Genomic DNA, 27,657 nt, shown 5'->3' on the forward strand with positions numbered 1-27,657 from the left:
TCCCTTATATATCTTCTGGATTATGAAGGCTTTCTTTGGATATCTACCTATCAAACAGTAATTTTCAATTTTCTTTTGGATTTTCACATTTCTTTTATTGTCCTTCAGGGTAATGAATGCAAACCCCTAATACAGTAAATTTGCTTTTCTCAGCTGCCTCTTTATGAATAGTTCATACAGTACATCCATAGCTTTCAAATTACTTCAGGTGCTAAAGGAACATTCAGGTGTTCACTCCTTAATTAGCACAGCCTTTGGAAGAGAGTTTTTGCATAGAAGTCCACAGGCCTGTGAACAGATTTTTGGCTCTAGATGAGTTCCTATAATAAACAATTACAAGTTCCAGTCAAGAGCTGAGTTTGAATGAGTTCAATATGTTGGAAGCAGTCTAGAATCTCACTATGGAAGATAGTGAGGAAAGAGATAGGAAGTTATTTGACTCAAGTCATACCATAATACACTGTAATTCTCTGCAAATGAGGCATCTATTCCAACACCTTAACAAGTTTTAGTTACCTAGCAAAACTGCTGAAGTTACAAAAGCCTCAAAAACCCAATTCTCACAGGAATGGATTAGTGTACTGAAATAAATACCATGGCCAGCTCTCTGCAAATGAAGTCACAGCACATATAATGAAAGAATCTGGACTGAAATCATTGTCATTATAAAAAAACCATTTGATTCTGTTTCTGACAAAAGAATTTGTATCCTTGGGCAATTAGGTCTTAAAAATGGTTGCCCATAGGTGTTTATAAGAAGCTAATTGTTACCTTGAAGCAATTTGGAAGCCTGCACATTCACAAGTAGTTATACAGCTGGATAAACCCAAAAGCCTGTCTCACTATTGACCCACTAAAGCAAGGACACAAGAAAACCTGGGAAAACAGAAATCCCACATCATCCCTAGTCCCTGAGGATAAGGTAGAAAAAATGATGTTTCTATCACTCTCCAAATCAAGCTATTGGAAAACTATGAAGTTTTTCCTGTAGCCAGCCAAAAGTACATGGAAGCCAATGGCCTTCCATGAACACAAATCAGCCAGTCAAACTAGATATTCCAGCCAGTCGTGCCCATGAATGAGGATATGAGACAAAAAAAAATACAATTTATTTCTCAATTGCATGCTTTACAAAGGCAGAAGCAAGAATTGTGATGGACTAACAAGAGTAAACCACTAGACTATGAAATCAAGACTCCTCATTTAAGGCATGCTGTCATTTTGTGCAAGTTCCTAACTTCCTTGTGACTCAAGCTTCCCAGACAGTGAGAAAAATGCATCTTCGATGAAAAATAGATGCTCTTTCAAAAATGTGAGTTCTCAAGGAATAAATAAATACTTTACATTTTACTATGCAAAAGATTTCTACACCTCCTCTAAAGAAATAATTACGCTATTTTGGTTTAGCTTTAGAATTTGGGTATGAGTCAGAATTCCTATAAAGAATCAGTGCTAGCCACCTTTTATTCACCCATTCATATAAACACCAAGAGCATATACAGGGTAGTGCAAAGCAGGCAAACTGCTTTTCATGGCTTGCAGCCCTGTGCTGCAGTTCTCAGCTTTATGCACTTGGTTACAAACTGCCATCTGTAGCATGTATGTCAATAGCTGCATGACACCATTCACACACAGAGGCAGCCACCTTCCATCTGCTGTGCAGTCAGGCCACACATAACTCAGTCCCACCTTTAGACAAAACAACTGCTGCTTTCTCAGCCTGACAATGAAATTAAGTGATTGATGTCACAGGCAGCTCCCATCTAACATTCAACCAAATGCACACTTAGCATTTAGGCGTCACCTGTTCCAGGCATAAAACAAAACGGGCTTTTTTTCACTGTAATTCTTTGTAGGAAGGGAGTCTGACACTTCACCCAAAGCTCAGCACAAAAGTGACTTCAAGTAATCACCAGAGAAAAATTCCCCCTCAACCCTCACCCCGGTATTTGACACTACTTTTAGCCATGTGTTTTGTAGATATATTACTTTCACTGAAAAAAATCTACCTGTTGTGCATTAACAATGCTAAAATATGTAGACCCTTACCTAAAAACCTTAAATTTTTCATAGTATGATAAACTCAACTTGTTAAGCTATGCATAGTCCAATATTAAAATAAAAGCATATTTTTAATAATCTAATATTGATATACACAAACCAGCACGCAACTCCTGGAATCAAATAAAGTCCCTCTAAGGTTTCAATGCATTCTTGGAAAGCAATCAAAAGCCTCTTTTTCCATAAGTTTGTTATTTATAGAAAAGCATTTGATTGTTGCATTGAAGTGTTCACTCTATGTGTAAAAAGGTGTTTATGGGTTTTAGTACAGTATAGTTAATACCCAAGCAATACCTAGCCCTTTCATAATAAAGAACCCTTACTGAGAGGATATATATTGTACTTTTCATCAAGTGTACAGCATACAATTACATTTGTTGGTGGTCTATAATGTAAACCCCAGTTGAGTCAGCTTATAGCTTATGGATTTATTGTTCTGCATGCAACAATTAAGAACAGTTACATTTTTTGATTCAACTGAAAGTAAGGAGCAAGATTTGAGAAAAATATTCATACTTTCTTTCAAAGCAAACTATAAAAGCTTCCAGACTATTTTAAAATCAAAACTACATTGCTTAGGATTTAATATATTCTTTCTGCTATGTATGGATTGATAATTACATACTTTCCCACAGACAAAGAAAATAAAAGGTGCAAAGAGTACACAAAGCAGACCTTCCTGCACACAAAAGGTACAGTTACATTCAGTATAAATGTAGTAAAACACAGACCTAGCAAAACTTCATCCATTGGGTTACACAGCTGACAATATTCAAAACACAAGAGAAAAAAAGCCAAATAAAAAAAAAAAACCTTTTCCTATCACAATGAAATCCAAAGAAAACATTAGTTTCTAAACATCCAGAATCTGAAATTTAATATAAATTCAGCTTCCCATATATGAATTCAAAGAGGTATCCAATCATGTAACATTTAAGGGTTAATGTTACTTTTAAGGTTAGAAGGAATTGTAAAATTCAAGCTTTCAGAGCTTGAGTATTTTAATCCCAATGTATGATTTAAATATATGCATATTTGTTTTGGCTGTTTTTTTTTTTTTTGTCATGTTTTTCTTTTCAGAATATTGCGGGAGAGGAAAATAAAGTTATTTAAAATCGTAAAATCTGCAGTCCTAAGAATCTTCTTTCTGATACTGGCTGGAATTTTGCATGGCTACAGGCTGAGGATCAAGTTCTTAAAAATGACAAATCTTCTTAGAACACACATAAACATAACTAGAGAACTGAGCTGGGCACCAATGTCACAAGCAAAATTCCAATATGAACTACATCTTGAATAAGTGGTGGCCGCATTTAATTTTAAAAATTAGGCACCTTTCACTTCATAGATGTGGGTTCTGTCCATTATGCTGTGGCCACAATTGAACAAGATACTTAAGCACTTAATTGTGTCAGATGGAACATCCCTGTTCAACCATCCAGAGTAGGAGTTCAGTGGCAGAGATGGTGTCAGTGCTGATCCCCCATGGTCAAACAGCCTGACTGGCATGGTAACCTACAAGAGATGCCAACCATGTCATGGAAACACCAACCTTGACGCAATTTTGGTCCCAAGAAAGCCACCTACATACCCATGAAATGCAGCTCCTTGTGGATTGCTTTATAGTTAAGATTTAGTAAAACTTATAAAAGATCTTTTCTTAAATCAAGATTTCCACAGAAGCTTTAAATAAAATAGATCAGAAAACAAAGTTACAAGTACAGCATTCAGTATTCTCCTTTTTAAAAGCATTTGGGTGCATTTAAAGTTTATTCACTGAACCAACTTGATATCAGGAGTAATAGAAGTTCTGTGAACTCTAATTCTTTGGACTATACAGGCAAAATTAATACTTACCATTCTTTAATCATGGTTTAAGGAACAAAATAATATCTGTAGATACAGATTTTTCAGGGTACTGAAAGAAGGGAGGCATTTATATATATTGATAAAATTTTCTTGCTGTAAATGAAACCAAACTTCACAAGTGTAATGCACAGTAAGTGCACCTCGAGGTGGACAGAGAGCTAGAATAAATGAAAATTCAAGTACAAACAACTTCACACAATTCAGCAGTTAATTCAAAGAGAAATGCAGATTTAACCTATAATTACAAGATAGAACTCTGAAGTACTTTATAAAGTCAAATGTTTGCACAGAAATATATTTTGCTAGAAAGCAAAATGGTAGCTCATTTGCATATTTCTTTTTGTTAGCACACAAAAGAGTCAAACTGTTAAAATTAAGATAGCAAATTGTTTGAAAACCTCGTTTTTAAGCAAAATAAATCAGGCTGAAAACAGCCATTTTAGATATAGTCCCAGTTTTTGCAAAGTTAATCCAGAACACATCACTCAGAAAAAGAAGACTAGATTGGTATTTCAGACTACACAGATCTGATGATTTCAATAGATGCTGACTGCTCTCATCCCAGACTTGTTCACAGCTTCATTCACCCTAAACACAGAAGCAGTTTAGTGGGTGCTTTCAGTCTCTTGCTGGACCAGAGCCAGCATTTTCTGTCCCACTCCACCCCAAGTAGAAAAATTCCTCTCATATTTACAGAATTCAACAGATCACCTTCTGGAAAGCACCAGACATGTAAAATGTTCTATCATGGTAAAACTAAACTGGCATAAAGGCAAGGTTTAGTGACTTAATCTTTTTTTCCCCAAGCAAAACCAAAGTAAGCTACAGTATGTATCTACACACTGATATTTTCATTTTAGGAGGGTGTTTACTCCATGTTTTAAAATGAATTGCAGTAGGGTGGCACAGATACCTTCTTTGATGCTCCACTGCTGACTTCAAAGTTTGCTTAGATTCATTAAATATCATAATATCATTGCAAAACTATGAGTTACAGTATTATATGAGTGGAACTTTCTATGACAATACAGGTGAATGCTGTTAAATTAATAACTCAGTAGATTGTTTGTTTGAATCTGATTTCATAACATCTATTTTTTCCCTTTTACGTGTGACTGCAGCCTCAGAACAGTAAATTTTGACACTCTGTGAGCTGTTAGGAAAACTATGAATTCAATGAGTCAAAGTGGAAAAGAATGGTAAGGGGCAAAGTTGGCAAAGGATCTGCACCAAATTGGTTTTGCCAACTAGGCACTTCTTTTAAGATTTTCCTACTCCTCAGGGAGGTATATGGGCTTTCCTACTGATATACTATTGTTTATTTCAAGACAAATTTCAGCTAAGCATTAAATCAGATCAGACAATGTTGGGTTTAAGGAGAAGTTCCTACAATCCAGTTAATACAAAATATGGCCAAATAAATATTTGCAACTTGACCAAAATTATCTTCTTGCATTAATTCAATCATAAAACAAAGTGTTTACACAGATGATTACTGATTATGCTGTACTACATTTTTGTTTACTACAATGCACACTACATTTTGTTTATGAGGGTTAACAGATTACCAAAAAATGCGTGCTAGTAGTTAAACATTGTTCTGCAGAATAAATGGTTGAAGTGAAATCTGATAGTGTATGCATAATCCAACATGCTGATATTGTACACAACTCAGCCATGTGTTTGTACAGGAGAATATATTAAACCCCATCTGTTTTAACAGTCTTTAATGTTATAAATTAGGAAAACATCAAAAATGTCAGGAGACGGCAAACACTTATTTGTTGTCTTTCAGCTCTATATTTATTAGACAAGTTTGTTATCAAACTATTCCTCTAAACATGAAAAGAACAGCAGGCCTTCTGGAAAACCAGATGGCTGCTGTGGTTTTGAAACATGTTCTGGAAGGGTTATGTAGTTTACATTTTTTCTTTTTCATAAAGGATTGTGTGGGATGTGGCATGGTTCTCAGACACAGAACTCCCACAAAAAACCCAAGGGGTACGTGGGTGGGAGAGTAAGGGACTACTTGAGGATACAAAAAGAAAGCAAAATTATCCATGTCACTGAATTTAGGAGACTTTCTTGTAAGAAAAGAGAAACTTTTTGACTACAAAGGAAGGAAGTTACCACTATAAAGAAAAAAAAATATTTTCAGACTGCAGTCTTAGGCATTTCACTGCCTTTCTCTGAAACAGAAGGGGGCCCTAGACACTGAAATTAAATGAGGACTGAAAAAAAGCAAAATATCAGAAGAAATATATTTGATGGGATGAATTACATGCATGTCAAAAGGAAAAAAGAAAAAGGTCAGTCTATAAAAATGGGAACATAATAATATTCCAAAAGGAAAAATGCTTAATAACATTTGGTTAGTTGTTAAATCAATACACAGTAGGAGGAAAACTGAAATATAAAGAGAAATCAAAGCCCCATTTCAGGAAGGATTAGAAAATTCAAGAAAAGGAATCCATGGCTACGTCCAGTATTTTGCATTTGGAATGACATTTTCTGTCACAATCTTTTGTTTCAGACCAGAAAAAAAAAAAAAAAAAGGTATTTCATTCCAAGGACACAGCTTTGCCAGAGAAAAAAAGAGGCATTTGAGAATTTGGATAGTGTCTGGGGTTGGGATGGCAGATCTTCCTGACCCAGCAAGGGGGCCAAACAAGCCAGGTGCCAGCACTCTTTAATAACTCTGGCAAAGCAGCTTTCCCAGCTCTCCCTCACCTGGGAATTCTGGTTATACACGTCTGTCCCCCTCCTAAAAAATATCCCACACCTGTTGCCAGCCCTTTGCTTCACCTCTGTTTACAGAGTCTGCTTCTAAACTGCAGATAACCCACCTGACACTGACAGGGGCTCACAGCAAGCCCGACACTGGGGGGTGTGAGATTCCAAACCCTTTGCCAGCGGGCGCGGTGGAGGGAGGAACCCAAGGCAGAGAACACGGCTGGAACAGCCACAGCTCTGGCTGAGCACAGGGAAAACGCTGTTCCCACCAGGACACTGCCCATAGGGCTCTGTGGGATCCATCCCTAGAACAGCCACAGCTCTGGCTGAGCACAAGGGAAACGCTGTTCCCACCAGGACACTGCCCATAGGGCTCTGTGGGATCCATCCCTGGAACAGCCACAGCTCTGGCTGAGCACAGGGGAAACACTGTTCCCACCAGGACACTGCCCATAGGGCTCTGTGGGATCCATCCCTAGAACAGCCACAGCTCTGGCTGAGCACAAGGGAAACGCTGTTCCCACCAGGACACTGCCCATAGGGCTCTGTGGGATCCATCCCTAGAACAGCCACAGCTCTGGCTGAGCACAGGGAAAATGCTGTTCCCACCAGGACACTGCCCATAGGGCTCTGTGGGATCCATCCCTAGAACAGCCACAGCTCTGGCTGAGCACAGAGAAAACGCTGTTCCCACCAGGACACTGCCCATAGGGCTCTGTGGGGTCCATCCCTAGAACAGCCACAGCTCTGGCTGAGCACAGGGGAAACACTGTTCCCACCAGGACACTGCCCATAGGGCTCTGTGGGATCCATCCCTAGAACAGCCACAGCTCTGGCTGAGCACAGGGGAAACACTGTTCCCACCAGGACACTGCCCATAGGGCTCTGTGGGATCCATCCCTAGAAGCTTAAGGCTCTCAGGACGAAACCTGGACTAAACTGGCCTCATCCTGTAGCTGATTCCTTCAAGCAGGAAGTTAGAATAGAGACCCTGGAGATCACTTCCAAGCTCATCAATCCTATGATTACTCAGAAACTAGGAGAGCTCCCAAGAACACCCTTTTCTTAATTCAGTCGTTTTTGTGACTGACCATTTCAAGTCAGTGATGGCCTACTGGACAGCTAACAAAGTTCTGGATGAAACAATTTAATTAAAATAAGCTGAAACATGACTTTTTTTTAAAAATCAGGGCCTAACTATTTGGCAGATATTTTGGCAATATGTTTATTCAAAGAGGTTCCTGTCAGATCTTTTTTTGTTATTTCTTCTCCCTGATTTATAAAGATGGGGTTTTAAAAATATATTATTTTTCTCTAAGCCATTATTAAGTAACCCTTGAATTACAATGTTGTATTTCAATTTTCATCACTCATCACATTCAGCCACAAATACTGGTAGATTTTCTTCACTCAAAACATATCTTTTATTGATACTGTGTCTGCAATAATGATGCAGGTGAATTTTATCATTCCTTTCACCCTACTAGTAATGAACAAATTCACTGCTTATTACTTTGGACTTGATCTCTAGCAAAACACTACTGGAACAAACAATTTGATTTGTCAACACCTTTACAAGGACTCTTCAATCAATGTCACAAATCCAAATTTAAGCAGCAAAATACATTTGACTGCAAGACCCCAGACTGATTAGAGCTTCGAGTTCAGTGAATTGCACCAGACAGGACAGCAATCAGATTATTAACTCCACTTGAAAATACTCTCTGCTGCCTGGGATTAGCATGCATATTTTGATATAGATCGATAAGCAATCTCCTTTCTATAAGAAATGCCTGCAACATTCATTTGGCTGATCAAAGGTATATATCAGCTTGTTGTGACAGCTAGCTATTGTTTTCCTCTTTCTTTACAGGAGAGTCTCTATTAAAACAAAATCCCTGGCTCCCTTTCACCTTATAGTGGAAGTCAACAGAGAGTCACAAAATTCCATCTCCTCAATACCGAAACACAATTAGTACAGAAAGCACTTTTGCCTTTTTTGTGGTAACTTCACTTTCACTTCTTCATTCTTTCTGTTCTCCCTCCCTCCCCCTTTCTAAAACTACGAATATTCTCTTCAAGCCTTCCAAATATTTTCATGGTATTCTTCTCTACTTCACTCACAGTCTAATTAGAAAAAAAATTACATTTAAAAAGAATTGAATAACATTTTTTCACAAGAACAATATATTTTGTGGCTTTGGATTAAAAATAAAGCAACTTTTTATGCTCAGGTTCACACAACAAAATCCAGTTAAACAAGATTTCCAGTTAACTCATCTGAGAAAGAAGGCAAGATATTTTCTGCATAAGGTAACATGAACTCTTAAATGAGCTCTGGATTTTATTGCATCTGCAGAACTGAAAAACCAAAATTTATCTGCCAAATTTTTTCAAGATAAAAGCACAGGCATTTCATCCCTCCTCTAATTACATATGAAATAACTGCTATCTCATCTGAACTTTTTATCTTTTTAATAAAAAAGACATTCTTTAAAAAAGACAAACACAGCTTGCAAAGCATACAGTCAAAAGTGGGTTTGCACAAAACAAACAGACACCACGCCTCAAGGAGGCCATCAGAGAGCCAATGTTCATTTTGATCTTCTGTGGGAGAGATGCTCTGAGATCAACATGAGAAGAGAAACCTCAATTAAAGCTTTTTTTCCCAGCAGCACTGGCTCTTGAAAGAAAACATTCCAACCCAGATTCAGTTGTAGGACTGAAGTCCTGAAGCACAGGAGAGAAGATTCTCCATCCACACACATTCTTCAAGGACAGATAGAAAACAAAGGAGCTTTCATTGCTGGTTTTATAACTTTTTACAGCTGTTTACAATTTTAATTGGTGATCCTCCTAACCAAGTATTTCTAAAATATAACCCAGTAACAATGCACTGAATTCCCACCCCAGTGAATTCAGTGAGGCTTTCCCAGTGCCAATGGCTTTGCTCCTATGCCTTGTCTAGAAACAGCCTCCAGGTACCCCCTGTGCTCCAGGACTCCCAGAGAGAGCAAAACCTGATTTTTAACCTGTGTTTACCTCCCTGCTGAGGCAGCTCCTTCACACTTGAGAGCAACCCATGAGAACTGGACTCACAGTATGAATCTGCTCTAGTACCTATGATTTCCAGCCATTTATCAGCATAAATTTCAGTCACTTACAATGTTCCAAATACTTTTATCACAACACTGCTGGGTTTTTTTTTCTCCCTACTTTAGGACTTTCCCAGCAGGAGTGGAACATTATTTTTTAACGTCCTATAAATAAAATAGTTCCTTCATCACTGAATCCCTATAGAAAATCCTCAGAAAATCATGTTAACTCTAAATAAGCCTAGGTTTCCCAATACCACAGAGACATGAATTCATACAAAGCAATTTAATCCATGTATGTGTACCTAATACATACTATATTAACTAAGACAAGAGAATTTATCATATTCTAATCCTTGTTAGATTTTTTTCCCCCAGTAATTTTCAAACATTTATAATTTCTGGTGTCATAGAACTGCAACAGAAACTGCTATGAGCAATATGCCATCTCTTATTATTATTTTTGATTAATGAATTTATTCAAACTGGGCAATCTGTAGGCTAGAACATACAGGAAGCAAATTCCAAGTAGTTCTTTCAGCCAAAGAAACAAACAAAAAAGAATATTTAAGGTGGAATTCATTCCATCCATTGAATTTCAATATTAAAAAATATCCTACTTGCATCTTTAAAAGATAATGCAATAAAAGGCAGCATTTGGGAAAAGATAATTAGTTTTTAATTTCAGCTCCATAACTAAAACTGTATGTGGGAGTGTATGGCAGAGCATGGGCTTAGCTTTTGTTGACTGTTTTCTTTGTATTTTAAGTTGCAAAGGCTTTTTTGAATGATAGGTAGAGGGGTAAGGGAAAAGGAAAATAGTCCTACAAATACCCAGCAGTCAGTCCTACTTACTTCCCAAGGTGATTTTTTTTTTCTTCCAAATAATCCTTTGGTTCTACAAGATCAACATCAAACTCCCTTTTCAGTTTATCAGGGAAAAACTTGTATACTGATAGTACCTGGAAAGCCTAGACATCTCTTTATGACATGAAAGATTAAATTTAAAATGATTATCCAGATTATTGATTCACTAAGAGGATCAATGGATTTAATAATATTCTTAAAGCAGAACACTAAGATATATAAGGATACACATAAGGATAATTGCTTGTACTTCCTGAAACTAGTGGGAAGAACAGGTACTGCTTTATCACCTTTTGCAAACCCAGGATATTTAAATTGATACCCAAGCTGTTTTTCTTTACTGGCCCTTCAGCAGAGACAGTCTAAATCTAATTAACTGCAGATAGCAGCTTCCTTTTTGATTAAGAAATCTCACATGGAAAACCAAGGATTTCAAGATACAGGTTCTAAATCTTTAAGCTTCTTAAAATGTTTATGATTTTTTTAATGTAGCATGTCAAACTCAGCAATACATTGGCTGATTTTTGTTGTGAAATTCTACAGAGTTCTGTTGTGCAAGAATAGGAAGTGACCTTATCAGACATAACCTTCCTTTTGCACTTATTATTAATGATAAAAGATAAATTTAAAAGCATCCCTTGAGTACCAAATTGGGTAGAGTAACTGCCTCTTCAAAGAAATCTCAAAATGTTTATAAAAAGGATTATAAATATATACAATAAATTTTTAATATTTTCTACTTAATCTAATAATCCTTTAGGTTTTCTTAATTAATGGTTAATGCTATTGACTCAAAAACTTTATAAGGCACTCATAGAAGGCATCTTACCACATAATTATATGAGAAACTACCAGGATAAATTAAAATTAAAAGTGAAAATGTTTATTAAATTATTTTTATAAAAATTTTCTACTTTTTACTTGACACAAATGTATTTCATAGGAAAATTTGTTCAAATACCTTCATAGAACAATACACTGGTGCAAAAAACTTGATTCCACTCCCTATAATTTGTGTTACACACAGAACACTTTGAAATCACTCCATATTGGGGTGAATAGCTCATTTTGTTAAAGAAACTCACTGTTGGCTGCCTTCCCAAAGGAAGCAGTTTTCTGACAAGGAGCAGAACATTTGTGCTCACCAACAGGAAGAGATGAAACCAAGATCCCTCCCCTTTCATCAGTCATTTCCCTCCATTGCCATGGCAGAATTTGAGCAGCTTGATTCCCTCTTGCACACCTAGAACCACAGCAGGCTGTGCAGAAGGGCATTTAAAACTGCAACCTACCCCAAGCAGCAAAATACCAATAAAAAATAGTGATTTGCACTTCTAAGTGCCTAGACTGTATATCACTCTACTAAATCTGAATTCACTGGTATTTTTCATCTTTGACAAAAGAGGAGGTTGTTGCATAGAGCTCTCATTCTGAAGGAAATTAATCTTCATTAATCACAATGGCAGCATTTTTGACACAATGCCCATATTAATTCAATTAGACACCTTATTTCTCTATTCCACATTAGTGATGTACTTGCTTCAAATTGAGAAATTATTTGTGCTAACTATCGTTTTGGATGAAACCTGTTGTCTGAATATACATTGAAAAATTGTTAGGAGACACAAGATCCTATTTAGGGGCAGAAAAAGAAAAAAAAGACATTTGAAAATACCATTAGATGTATCAGAACTATTGTGGTCTTGTTTTTAAAGTCCTCCTTCTAAACATGTGATCAGTTACAGAGTTTCACACTTATGCACCTTTTAAAAATAGAAGCAACTACTTTTTCAGTTTGTGAGAGAAGTTGCCACTACAGAGAAATAGGGAAAAAAACCCCCAAAAACAGAGCCCTATGGTTCCCTCCCCTTCTCACACAGTGAACACAACCAGAATTTTCCAGAGGCTGCTCAGCTCATCTGAACGTCGCTCCTGTAATAAATGCATGAACACAGACAGACACAACACATCAGAGCTGCACTGACACTGATCTGGGCTCCATCTTTTGACTTATTCAAGAGTAAACCAGAATGAATTAGGTAGAATGAAACACAAGTTCCTAGGTATTAAACTACTCTCAGTAATCTTTTAAATGCAATTATTGATGCAATTATATCACTGATAAGACAGACATTCAACAATTTCAGTGATAATTTCTTTGAACTAAGATTTTGGATATAAGGCACAGGACACTTGTTTTAAATAAAGGTATATTTAGACTGTCAATCTGAACAAGCTGGATATACTAAAAAGAAAACAAGATAACAAGATTAAATAATGAAGATAATGTAGCATACAAATAATGGGAGGTGATAAATCTGCATATAAGAGACCAAAGAACATAGTATCTATTTTTTTATACCCAGGCCACTCTAAGTGTTCAAGCATACCCCAGAGGCCTTAAAAGAAAACAAAAAAAAAAAAGCATCAGAAGAGGGAAAGGAGAGACTGGCTTCAGACTGATTGCTGCTGAACTGCAGAATGTGAGAGGAAAAAGAAATTTAATCTTCTCAGGACACTTACTCCTTATCATAGTAGTGTCTTCAAAAAAAGATTTAATTACTTAAGCTTGGATATATTTGTCAGTATATGGCAAGTTACTATATTGGGATTAATGCTCTGAAGCATCTTCCTTTGTCACCTGAGATTTTCCCTGAGTGTGTCTCATGTATAACTAAACACCATGTTTAGCAATGAGGCTTATGTAAGAGTCCTTCTGCTTCTGTTTCCACAGAGCTTATGCTAAAAACAAGTGACTGATTTAAGTGACATTGGGAGGCCCTTTGAGTGTAATTCGCCTTATTATCTTATCAGTGGTGAAGTCAGGAAGTGTGAATCTTATCTAAGGATTACAACTGGCAAGGATCATGATTAGAAAGATAGTATCTCATAATCTATCTCAAATTGTTTACTGTATCCATGCTATTTATACCCAGCATATCATTAAAAGCCACACCCTTGGCATGCAGGTATGAAGTTTTGACTGCATGCTTATATAAACAGTGTTATGGAACTCAGATCATGTTCCCCTCAAGAATATAACAAAGAGCAAATAAGTGAGCTCAGAAGGGAAAACAACAAAAAAGTCCCACAACTTGTCTGAGCACACAAAAAAAAAAAATTAAAAAAAAATGAAGCCCAGTATCAGTACACAGGGAGAGAAAGAGGCAGGAATGAATTCCTTCTGTTACCTAAGAATTTCATCAAGGAAGTAAAGTTAAGGGTTAGTCATATGCAGCACTCCTGTTCTCTTGAAAAACTTTAAGTTCACGGTAGCACTGAAGAGTAGTCTTAGAAATGAAAATATAAATGTCTGTATTTCTCTAGCACTTGAAAATCTGCATTATCTATGAACTATTTCAGCTGTATCAGGCACCTGTTTTGTTCTGTTTGGAATCTACTGTTTAACGGAGATCCCTGCAGGTGGTACACCACATCCCTGCACAGCTCCAGCAACTTATTTAGGGACTCTGCCTGGGCCCAGGGCACCAACAGTGTAAATCATGTGCACAGACACTATCTGAGGAATTAAATTAATATATAAACTGCATCTCTTCCTTAGAGTATATTCTGAATTGCAGACCAACACAAGCTACCTGCAAAGTGCACTGAGGTAAACTCCATTTCTCAAACACTTACAAAATTACAAGTACAGCTGCAATCTCAGGGCTCTGTGGACTGCCTTGGTGGCACACATACCCACCAATTTTCTGGCAATCCTGTAATGAAAACAGACATTATTAACAAAGAGAAAAAACCATTGAGCTGATAGCCAAGCAAGAGCTGAAGTCCTTATGAAATACTCTACATATTTGCTATATTTAACCATATAATCAACCCTTGTACTAATCAGAACTGACCTTTAGATTATGTGCTCCTGTCTTTAATCCAGACAAGGAACAACCTCTACCCGAGCTATTGGCTCCTTTTTAGGACAATTACTTCCCTCTTCATTTCAATGGCATATGATTATTGTCTTATCACAGAACCATCTCCATGCAGAGACAGTAGAGCACACACTTCACACACTTCTCAAAACTGCTGCTGCCATTCTTTGGACACAGGCAGGTAAAAACCCCAACCAACCAACCCACCAACCAACACACTGATAGTGCAGACATGACAATGCAGCACATGCTCCAGGACTAAGGAAGAGGCAAAGCATAGTTCTGAGGGAATTCCCATCTGATAGCTTCAGCCATCTTCCCATTCTTCACTGAACTCCCAGGTGAAAAGCTCATTCTTTAGCTTTGGAAGGGGAAGCAGACTTGGATTTTGTTTACAGCAAGAGCAAATGGCACATTAATTCTCAAGTGTCCTTTGGCCATCCAACTGCCACTTCATCTAGTTGTGTGGTAATTAAACTTATCCTAGCATGCAAACCTCATTTATGCTTTCTTTACCACAGAAATAAAGTATTCATAAACTACAACCAAAGCACCTTCCAACACCATCCAGCTTGTAAAATAACTCCCTGTAAAGAAGAAATCTAACATAGTAAACTGTCCAATGGCTGTCCAGCTTTAAAGGGCTAATAGACAGCCAGCTGTTTGCCATGCCATTAACACACTCTGATAAACTCCTTATGGCAGGTGAGAGTTAGAACATGATTTAATAACTACCAAATGAATCATTTATGAGCAAATCTTATTTTAACTGGAATATTTTACTTCATAATGCAAATCTTCCAACTGCACTGAAGACTAGAACTACAAATTATGACTACAATTTTCAGAGCAAATTAAGAAATAAATTGTGCTCTTCAAACAGTGATGGTCATTTTTATTGAAGCAGTTGAGCACTATTTCCTGAATGGCACCAAGTTTCTACATCATACAGTTGACAGCTCATCTTCAGCTGGCATAGTACAACCACAACTTACAGAGAGCAGTTTTCCAATGCACAACACAAACTGTGCAGGGTGGGCTGAAGAAGTATTTTAAAAGCAAAATTAACTGCTCCACAGATGGTCTCAATACTTTGTCTCCAGCAAGCTTTAATCAGGATTACATTTTTGCATTCAATATATACTTATGTCTTATCTCCTGTAAGGTTGTTAGCTGGCCAGACCCTGAAGCTGTTTTACTACGAAAATATCTCACCAATGAGCACCCACAGCTTCCTATAATCAGTTCTCTTTAACCTAAGCATATTAAAGAATCAATATTAAGAGGGGTAAAGAAGTGTCATCCTGTAACATTGTCTCTGGTTACAAGAGTGAGGTGAGCTCACTGTTTAACTCATGCTAGCTTATAATAAGAAAACCACAATTTACTAGCAGAAAGCAATGAGAAAGTACTATTAAAGTGTAAGCCATCTATCTGTAAATTAAGGTCTTAGGGATGGGAGTGTTCAATTACAACACTACTCTAGTAAATCTGCGTAATTTTAAATATAAACCTGATTCACAGGATCCCCCTACATAATTGCTTCTTTCATAAATTCTGCACAAATCATACATATGTTGTCATGACTCACCTGCTAAAGGTAAAGCCTCCCACTGCTTGCAACTAGAGCCATTTCCATCACTTATTTTGCAGGCAGATTAAATTTGTGAGAGCACAAGCAAAACATGAATGCATGAAAGGTTATGCAGTGCCTCTTTCTAATCCTCTGTTGGACAAAATCTTGCTGAACATCAGAAATGGGGCACAGAGTTTCTTAGTGTGTCTTTAGAATCAGAAGACCTATTTCCCTTGATATAATTTCTGTAGGAAATTGCATGTCCAAAAGTTAACCAGTGTATGAAGACTATTTCTTATTCTTGCAGTGTGAAACTTGTGAAACCCAAGCACAGGAGAAAAGAAAAAATAATTGAGAAACAGAGGTGCCATGGGGAGCAATGACAAAGGTGTCCTGAAGGACAGGCACTAAAGAAACACTAGACTTGCTGCTGTGACATAGACCAGAGAGATCACTGTGACAGAATCTACTAAAGCTACAGTTGGTTATTAAACTACAGTTTTGAGGTCAGGCCTCAGAGCTGAGGAATATTTACCCATCTGCAGTTCAAACAGAGGGAATTCTTATGCTAAGAAAGACTTTTCTACTTTTCTCTACATACCTGCTTGTCTTTCAGTGAAGCAAAAGTAACTCAAAAGCCCTGATCCTAAATAAGCTAAAGATGCAGGTTTTATTTGTGTTTCCATTCGAACAAATCAACTACCACATAGAAACTGACCCACTCCCCCCCAAAACAATGATCAATCCTTCCTGCAACAATAACCAGAAGAAAACAGGATTGCCCCTTGGAAAGCATAAAATGATATGTTTTTCAATCTCCAATAACCTTCAAAATCAGCTTTATTTCATCAGCATTCCTTGATAAGGGAGTGTGGTTTTTTCCTCCAGATTTATCTATCTGCCTTTTGACTTTTTTAAGCACCCACATCAACACCACAGTAAGGAAGTCCTCAGTTATATTTCAGCTTCTCTAAAAGTTTTAGACTGTCACTTATTTTTAATAGTGCAAAGAAATAACAAAGCTTCATTTGGCTAAGGCATCAAGTAGTTGATAATTCATAAGAACCAGTTCATTTCTGCACCATGCCCTTCAGATCACTTCAGCTGGGGTGTTAAGCTCTAGCTTGCTGTTTGACAATCAAATTTATCATACATCTACAGCACTTAGAGCTGTAATGAACCCCACTTTAAAGTAATGTTAATGACACAGAATGAAAAAGAAAATATTTTAGACAGTTTAGAACATTAACAAAACCTTACTGTTGCCTGCAAACAAGCAGGCAACAGCAAAGTTGATGTAACAGCAAAGTTGAAGCAAACCTGATATCTTCTCCTGGTTAGAGTATGGAGCATGACAACATCATGTGTTTTGACATGAATGGCATTAAAGGTTAAGGCTCTCAGTGAGGATGGTCTGTGTATCCTAAATAAATGGAATATTGGTTTGAAATGCTCTAAGGGTTTCTAGTGCTACAGAGATGCAATAGATTTCTTCAATGATAGAATAAAGCTAAAAGTATGATTTTTCCATAAGTAACAAACATAAATTTCTTTGCTAGTTCACATGCATATTTTATAAAAAACCAAAAGCAGTTGTAATAGTTTCCTAAAAGTATTATACTATCCAATTAATTTTACTTAAAAATATATGAACTAGTCATGATAACTAATATTATTTAAGCACCTGAGTTTAAAGTTGACATTTAGACAGCTCTATTTCACATGTATAATTCATATACATAGGCTAAGAAAAAGTGTTGCTATTCAGCAGAAGCATGACTTCATTTAGCCTTAAAGAAGTGCTCCATTTAAACCCAATGTTTATATGTGACAGAACTGAAAAGCATATCTTTGAAGAAAAACAGGAACTGAATTTGCAGACATGGCACTACCCAATCCTGGTTTTGCAGAGCTGCTGACCTAAACCTCCACCTGAATTAATGAGGACTGTGCCTGTGTAAATCCAGCCTGTGTTGTCCTCTCTGGTAAAATTCAGCAATTTCAGTTTCAAGAACAAAACCAACAAGTGAGCATTCCTAACAGGCAGACCTTGCACACAGTCCTGGAAATGGGAACTTACTGTGATCCTTGAATAGGAATTAAGTTGCTAAGAGATATCTGTTATACATTGCTTTCACCCTTTAGTTTATTTGAATAAAACCATATTTTATGTCCACTCTTTCTAGTCAGTTTTATTTCTTGCCAGTACACCTCTTAACTGAAATTATGCTTCCAATTACAACCTTTAAAAACAACAGCATTCAGGATAATATAGCTGTATAAAGCTCCCTTACTAAATGTGATGAAAAATTGATATGGATGAAGAGGGGGAAGAGACAAAAGAAACATTCTGGGAAATATCTTCAAAGGGTGAATTTTACTATAAGCTATCTAAAAGCATGAAATTTAGAATAACTCTAGTTCATTTCAAGATTAAATCAGAGGAAGATTTTCTCTCAATCTACATTTCACAACAACATCAGAAAATATCTATAAAGCATTTGTCACCTTTCAATTGTTTATAGGCAACAGTAATCAAGATCATTTAATATGTTCTCTGTTACAAAAAATAATCATACAATTGAAATCAGTTGCTTTGCATGGAATTCTGGAAAATATTTTAAGGTATTCAGAAATACAACCCTTCCAGCTCTCCATCATCGTACACTTTCGTTTGCAATGTTCCTTCCCCTACGTTGCCTTACAGGGTTGCAGCATCCAGCAGCCATGCTCAGTGCACACATCTCTAATTCTCTATGTAGGCAAACAGTAAAGGTGTTAAAGGTGGTTTCTAGAAATGGACAGACTTTTTTTTTTTTAAGTCTTTTTCTTATACAGGATACTGACTGGATAGGATCAACCTGATCAACTTCTATTTCTCAGTATTTTTTTCATCACTTACAGCTATAACCTTTAGCTTCTTTTTAAGCAATTCCACAGTGCAGAATTTTATTCTCAATGACTGCAAGAATCCACAGAACATAAGAACATATACAGAAATATCAATCTTTCGTTAAGGGAATAACTGGTGTTTTAAAAAGCTTTCTGAAAAATAAGCCATATGATATTTAACAGCAAGAAGATCTTAAACACACTCTGCAGGACTGCACAGATTTGGGGCAGGATGGGGGGAGAGTTAATGCTCAAATGCTGTAGTGCACTCTACACACAAACAGTAATAAAAATCTATCACTTAATCATTTACATGTTGTGTAAAACAGCAGTCTCCTTTTAGTTAAGAGCTGCTTTATGTCGTTTTCATCGATACAAATGTTGCCCAAGTGATTGTGTGGGAGAATACAAGAACAGACTGTAATAAAATTAAAAATAACTTTCCAAGGAAATAGTATTTGGAAGGATTAATTACAGAAGTTCAAACAGGAGGCCATATGCTTTCCCCTCTCTTTACTATGGAGCATACAGTATGCCTGTAATAAAACAGGAAGGGGAAAAAGCTGGTCAAAGCAAACTGTTTCAAGTACCAGGTAATGATTCAAGATATCTTTACAATTTTGTGTGCCTGAATATAGTTTATCTATTCATTTGACTTCTATGCTAAAATTTTTATCAGCTGCATTCATATAATAAAATAGTTAACCCTTTGCCACTACTCCCATATAGCAGGTATTTCTTGAGTGCTAAATACATGAGAGAAGTTGGTAGTGTGGGTATATTTCCTGCTAACATCAAATTCTCTACTCCAAATGTAAGATTTACTTGTGAGAACACAGAGGCTGTCAAAGATCACAGCTGCAACTGGTGCAAGGGAAAGAATTTTTGGGTGCTTTTATATGCTTTCCATTGAAGTAGTACATAGTAAAGAAAGTCACTGTGACTTGACAAAACTTCAGTCAAAGCTCACACTAACATGTTAAAAGAAAAAAGTGGATGTTCAAGTGTTTTTCTGATTTGGGGTCCAAAGGCTTAGCTCCAGAAAATGGGTTATTTTTTCATTTACATGTGAAAACCTTCCCTTAATTTAATCAGTTTAATATTTTCAAAACTATAACTTTGATTTTGTAAACAACTTAATGGAAGTTAAAAAACTTTCTAATAGAAAACTTTCTAATAGAAAAAGCAGAGAAGAGGTACAAAAATAATCAGAGAGACTTTTATCACAACTAAGGCATACACAATGTGACCGAGAAGTTAAAATTATACAGACAACCAGTATTATGGGTGCTGCCTTTTTATTCAACTCAATCTATAGGGATTTTAAAGTGCTAACTTACCTGAATGTTTCCAATTAATTCTTTAAAAGTAGGTAAACACATGAAAATTCTGTTTAAGGGTATGACGAAAACCCCAATGATATAAGTTAACATTATTAGATAGCACAGTGGTGTATGGCCCCAGAATACAATATTAGAAGATAAACTAGGTTCTAATTCTCATTCCATGACCTCCAAGAGAGAGAAAAAAAAAATCTAAACAAAAAACCCAAAGCAAAAAAACCTCACCAACACCAAAAGCCAAAGTCTCCTCTTTTCACTTCCATAAATTAGTGGAGAAAAGTTGCATGAAATAACAAGTAACCGTTTGGGGAAAAGTGTCTGAAATGCCCTGTAATCTGCAAGAAATCATTGTTTCCTTGGAAAATAGTTTATTAAGAAATGTTAAACTGTTCTAGACAAAAAAAAAAAAAAACAACAAAAAAACCAACCAAACAAACAAACAAACAAAAAAAAACCAAAAACAAAAAAACAAAACCCCAAACCAAAAAACCAACCAACCAAACAAAAACCAACTGAACAACAACATATTATTCAAGTATATAGTGCCATGGAAACAACCTATAGAATTATTAACAGTTATTAGATGATTAGATGACAGGAAAATCTGGAATTACTTTCCTTATATTCTCCATTTCAGTCTGTTTGAAACTCTATTTTATGTAATAACATAATGATACACTGAGAGTTTTTTACAAATGTAAATCCATCACATCTCAAGTGAAAAATCCACTAAGAGTAAAGCTGGTTTCTGTACTGTTTAAACGTAATGCAGTGCTCTGTCTAAATCATAAGGGAATAAGGCACTTAAAATAGGGTGTCACATTTCGAGGTAATAAATAGCAGATTGATTCAACCTCCCAGTTGATCCTGCAGTTTACTTACATACAAGATGGAAAATAAAGTACTAAAGCCACTGTGATTTACTTCTCAGAAATGAGACACTCTATATTAGTGTAAATGAATGCAAAAGTCCTGCATTGACAATTTATTACATTCTCAGGCCAAGCCCTGATTAGATCAGATTGCATCTTTCTGAGCACAGCGAGTGCACCTCGCTGCAGATCCCAGTCAACACCACCAGCCATATATAAAATAATCAACCCAAACAAAACCAAAACAACCCCACCCCAAAACTCTAAGCCAAGTTTTTCCAGTCCATTCTTTTTCAAAGCATACTTGTCTCTCCATTTGTAAATATTTAGGGAAAGGAGTTCTGTCCCAAGAGAAAATCCATTACTTAGTGAGCTTGCATATACAATAAATAGTATTTTATTGGTTTTTAGTAGTTATCTAAAGTAGATATCCAGTAGCTATCTATCATTTTGTGGTTTTTCTTATCTCATAATAATATATTTTCCTGTGATTTTGCCAAAAAATATTCATAGCAATACTTTCAACAATATAATGTCTTTATCCCCAAAAGATAACCCAGCATTAAGAGGAAACAGTGAGCAATTCCACTGTAGTTTCTAGTTTGTGTAAACTAATGCTATTCAAATGTTTCAAAGAATCCTGCTCTGCTTATTCCAGCAGGCAGATTGATATTACTCATTGTTTCCACAATAGCTCAAACACTGCAATGGATGTCCATTTTTAACAGAAAGCACAGGAGATTCTGAAACAGCAATATTCCTTAAAGTCCTATACTGTGAAAACCAGGGAAAACTCAAGGACAGAGGACAGCAGGTGTCTGTGCACTTGGGCTACACGAGCTCAGCATCAAGGGCTTCAAGCCACACAAATTCATGGCCTTTGGTTCAGACTCTGTTCAGGAAGACCAAAACTGCATTTCAATTTTTGGGCATTTTCACTAACAAACTCAAGAGAGCATTTCAGAATTCCTGTAGCTAGGGCAAAGCTCTTATTCATGTACCCTGAAAAGGCTTCTCATTTCACACCACAGGAACCACTTCCCTCAGTCTCTTTTCCTTTTAGGATATTTTGGAGGAAAATACGATTATTTCCCTTTTTACCACCCAGTGGCTAAAAAATATGCAGATTTTTTACTAGTAAGATCTTTGCTTATATAAATATATATGAATATATGACTTTTAATAGTAGGAAAAATCAGTTTTTTTCAAGTGATCTATATGATATTTTCTCAGTCCCTAGGCATGCAAACAGCTGCTTAGACAGCATCTACTTTACACAGACATTTTATATTCAAAATTACACAAAATTCACCTTCCAAGGGTGTTTGTTAAATACAGTGCTTCTGCAAACAAAAAAACCCCCGAGTGTCTGGATGAAAAATGGTCATGTACATTTTCAAGAAAATTCAATGCTACTGTAGAGTACTAGAATCAGCAATATTTCAATACTGTTCTAGTTAAAAAGTGGATTTCTATAACTATATACTACATTTTGCAAATTGTCTGATATCTGCCAGTGTACAACCACACATGAAAGGCCCTTGTCTTCAAAACCCAAACTGGCAGAATTTTTTGTAAAATTAAGGACCTTGAACCAGAAGAAGGGAGTAATTCAGTACTTTAATCTACTAAATATTTTAAAGGTTTGTCATCTGCACTTTAATGTCTATCTTTCTACCAGGTGCATAATAGCTTTAACACTATAAAAGAAGGAACTATACATATCTCTTATGCCATAAAACACTACATATCTCTTATGCCATAAAACACTAATCAGTGTAAACTTCAAAGGTTTCACTTGAGAGTGTAAACTTCTAAGAAAGATTAGATAACTACTGAGCAGGTGCAATCCAGGAACAAAAATAGATGGAAACATAATAAAGGAAGCCAGACAAAGCTGTTGCTAAATAAAAATTCCCTTCTTATTAAAGAGGAATTACCACAGCAAAAAAGAAATTTAGATGTAATTACCATCTATTTTAAGGCTAGCCAAGCATTTTGCAGATATTTCCTGAAAATATGACTCCACCATCTGCACAGATGCTGATATTCTCTTCTCTTGCAGTCATAGTCTATAAAAAATTTAAAAAGTGATATTCACATTAAAGAGCAAAACACACAGTCCTAAGCTGCAGAATACTTAACAATAGTTAAAAAAAATACTATTTTGTTTAAAGCAGTCAATCCTTGAACTCCAATGCTGCAATGCTCACTGAATCCAAAAGTTTCATAACCTCCTCCCACACATTCAAGCAATAGTCACATACTGAAGCACACACAGACACCCTGGTGAATTACAGAACTAACTTAATGGGATTAAGTTCACACTTAAGTATTTCAAATAAGCACTGCTCACTTCTTACTTTCCACTGTGAGCCAGACTAACCACAAAGAGACAAACCTAAGATATATATTGATTATTTTTGCCTTATGACTATGCATTTAATTGTCACACATCCAAACTTCTAGGAATCTGGTGGAATAGAAAAGCTTTGTATTTCATTTTATAGTTTTCAAACAAAATTTTTGATTGTTCTCATGTGTGGAGAAGATGGTCAAATAGTAATAAAGTGAGAGCTTAGTGTGAAGAAACAAAAGCATGAGCCCACTGCCAGAGCCCTTACCCAGATCTATAGAGCTAACCAGCATTAGAAGAGGGTTCTTTACAAAAGCTATCTGTACTCATGACTTTTGCTTTTTCAAGTGGACATGCTAATTTTTCTCTTTTCCTGAAATACCACATCCCTTTCCATTACATGTAAGCCCATTTTTGCATGTTTGGTTTGAGGTTTCTACTTGCAATTCCTTTCCTTTCTCCTCCAGAACCTCGGAAAGTTTGGTTCCATCAATCAGTCAGACCAATTAGATTTTTTTTTGTCACCATATTCAATATCACAAAAACATTAGGTATTTATAATGGAATAGCTCTCTTTCTTTCAGAGTAAATGGCCTGTTTTCCTGAGAAATGGAGTTGTTCTACCCTCATTACTCCCATTAACCTGTGAATTTAAATCAGCTAACACAAAAATAAAAGTTGCAGAAGCAGCTTGATCAGAAGAATGCTTTCATTATTTCTCTAAAACAAAAGTACAGAGACTTTAGATGAAAACTGAGGAAGCTAACATCTATAAAATCCATTAAACTGTCCTGTTAATCCTGTACAAAAATTGGTTTTTTGCAGAGGACACAGCAGAAACATATTCTACACTGAAATTCCCACAGAACATTCAATACAATGTCCTAACTCTCAGAAATGATATTTACTGTATAGGAGACAGATTTTTGCTAAATTTGATCTGTGCAAAGAAAACAACCAGCATCCATAATACCATCACATTCAAATAGAGATTTCTTTAGGTACTGTTTGAAATCTCCCCCATGTCATGAACTGCTCAGTGCAGGACCCTCAAAGTGCTTTTACAGGATAAGGCTCTGAACAGAGCTGCTATTAAGCCAGCCAGTGATGGGGATCCAACAACAAAAAATCACATGTAAGATCCTGGGCATGCTCCCATTCACTGGAGAATTTATAGTGGTTAGTAGGCAGTAACCTTGCTCAAGTAGCTCTTCTCCTGGTGCATATAAACTAATTTAATACATTCACATCAACATCCTGCATACCTCATCCTTATCACACTGCTGCCACTTCATCTTTTCTATTGGAATACTGTCACATTTCACTCCCAGAGAGTTCTGAGCATTAAACCAGAGAGAACCTGAACCATTATATAATAAAAAGTGCCTGATCTTTCAGTTAAAAAATGCTGAAGTATATGTGCAACAACTTAGTGGGACAAATAGATATTTTCTGTATTTTGCTCAAATAAAGCTACTATTCCCATCTTTGCTTATGAAATATACTAACATAGCATCTGTACACAGAGAATCTGGGGCTGTCTACTCATAGTATACCTATCTAACATTTTAGATGAAACAAATACATATCTAACTGGAAAACTATCCAGTCAAACCTTTTCAAAAGATGTCATCTCAGTTGAGCACAAAAATCTTCGAATGTTCTTTTCATTTTTATTCTCAAGATGACATGAAGTATAGCATAGCAAAGAAAATGACATCAATATGTATCTATCCAACATACCTGCTATGCAACAAACACCTGTATTACATCTGAACTTCCAAGTAAACTGAAAATCAAGGAAACTTTTATTCCCTTTAAAATATCAAAGTAGTGGTTTTCTTCTATTTCACTCAGTTTAAAATGATATATAGAAAAGTTTAGACTGTTTTTTAGCTACCATTGTAACATTTACACATAAACCCGGTTCATTTGGAAGTGAGCTGCCAGTAAAGCATGCAATTATACCCAAGGTATACATACAACCTGGTGCAGGAATGTCACATACACAAGAGGAAATAAGGGAAAGGGCCTCCAGCATGGGGTTTTCCAGAGAGAGCCTTTTTTGGGCCACTGTGAGTGGCTGCAGCAGGGCCTTCTCTGCCAAGGGAAGGTGGGGGAGCTGCCCAGATTCTCAACTGGCAAGTGGTGAGAATGCCAAAAAAGGGCATTATTCCAAAATCTGAGCAAGCACCATTTCAGACTGGTGCCAGGCACTAATGGGCACAAAGGCCTGGGATGTATCAGAGAAGCTGGCAAAGAGGTCAGGGCGATAGGATTGTTTCAGTGGAAGAAATCCCTCTAGCTCAATGGGATCAAGCATAGGCACACATGTACTGTTTATATCTCTGACATTCATTTTCCTGATTGTGGACAAAGAAACCTGCAGGATTACAATCAAGTCACTTTAATTCAGAAATGGTTTTAATTCTAAATTATATCATGGTGTACTTGTCCCAGCTTTATTTTTCTTGTAGCTATAAATCAAAAAGGGAATTGTATTGCACACAGTACTTGATACTCTTCTTCCCTGGAGCCACCAGACAGATGAAACAACAGTTCTCACTTTCAAAATGCCAACAAATCCAACCACAGATACTGTGTAAAGCAACAGGCACAATGCAAATTGAGCAAGTAAGGACACAATACAAAAGACAACTTTGCATTAAGGTGGCAACCTATCTAAATTACAAATGTAGGAAACCCTCATTTCTGCATTAAAATAATAAGTGATATAATAATCACTTTGTCTCCTTCTTTCTAAAGGAATAAGCCATTAAAATGCTGTCTATAAAACTGTCACTTGGTGATGCTGCGTAGCTGCAGCTACTGAATAGCAAAACTCATCCAACTTTCATTTATTTTGAGTTGTGAAAAAAGGAAACTAATGAACTCTGAATAATTAAGACATTTATAATACAAAACTAATGTGTCTATATATGGCCTAAGATTCTTATCTGATATGGCTAAAATGACATACAAATAAACTATGATTTTTAAGCGTGGGTCCTTAATTTATTTTCATAGATAGCTATAATTTTCATTTTTATATCAAATATTTAATATTCTATGAATTAATTTTACTGGTCAACTTCTCTAATTTAGCAGTGTAAAACAAAATGAAAAAACTGAAATACCTAAAACCAAAAAACTTTATTTAATGTACTACTTACAAAATAAACCCAATGATTGCTTTTTCTGTGGAATAGGTATACAAAAGAAAATCAAATAGAATTCATCGAGACAGAAAGTGATGCATGAGGCTATTAACTTCTGAGACATGTCAATAAAAACAGTAAAGCAAGATACTTGGAGTCTAGCTCTCCTCCATTTCAGCAACTAGTTTAACTAGGTTAGAAAAACTGCTTATTTGCTAGGCAGAAGCTTGGGAATATAAGAATATGTGCATTAGCTAGATATTTTTATTAAAGCAGAATGTGTAGAGATATAAATCAGAAAATAATCTCAAATAGAAAATATGATTTAAAAATATTTTTATATGAAAGCTTCTAGTTTCTAGCAAGCATCTGCAAATAACAAATTTGGTATTATTAAGCAACATCTAAACAGATTCTAACAAAGGACATTTGAACAATGAATCACAAACCCCACTTGTAAATTGTGGGCTATTCCCACATACCTACCAACTCTAAATGTTTGTTCAGCAGATAATCAGGGACTAGCTTGGATCAAGAGTTCTCCTACAGTAGAAGGGCCTGCAGGTATAAAAGAAAGTGTTTAAACAAAACTATAACTAAAACACAGCATTTCACACAGTGAGGATCTACAAGTAGTTGTTACAGACTATTGTTAACAGAGCTACTCTTTTCTGAGTAAGTTTGCAATATTCTGTAGGTTTTCATCCTTGTTTCACCTTATTAATTAACACAGTAGAAACTGAAATTTCCCCTAATAACAGTTATTAGCTGATAGCCAAAAGGCTTGCCCTTCCTATGCGCTGACCAGGTCACACAAAGAAGGGGAAGGTGAGTAGCCATATTAAAATGCTTTCTCTTTCCCCACATCCCTCAGGGAAGGTCCTTACCACTGTGCCAATAAATTTCTTATGGCTGCCTCCATCATAAATACTCTGATTAAAATGTAAA

The 27,657-nt window shown here is 36.2% G+C and overlaps 1 long non-coding RNA gene across 1 annotated transcript in view; it reads right to left on the reverse strand.

Moving 5' to 3' along the window:
• LOC143695117 (uncharacterized) overlaps window positions 1-27,657 on the reverse strand; it is a 163,447-nt gene that overhangs the window by 131,535 nt on the left and 4,255 nt on the right. Inside the window, exons 2-3 of the long non-coding RNA XR_013184055.1 lie at window positions 27,196-27,267; window positions 23,167-23,267 (exon numbers count right to left, since the gene is read on the reverse strand). This is a non-coding gene — a long non-coding RNA (uncharacterized LOC143695117). The remainder of the gene's footprint in view (window positions 1-23,166; window positions 23,268-27,195; window positions 27,268-27,657) is intronic.

This window comes from Agelaius phoeniceus, chromosome 12, assembly GCF_051311805.1.
Source record: "Agelaius phoeniceus isolate bAgePho1 chromosome 12, bAgePho1.hap1, whole genome shotgun sequence".
Classification (NCBI taxonomy): domain Eukaryota; kingdom Metazoa; phylum Chordata; class Aves; order Passeriformes; family Icteridae; genus Agelaius; species Agelaius phoeniceus.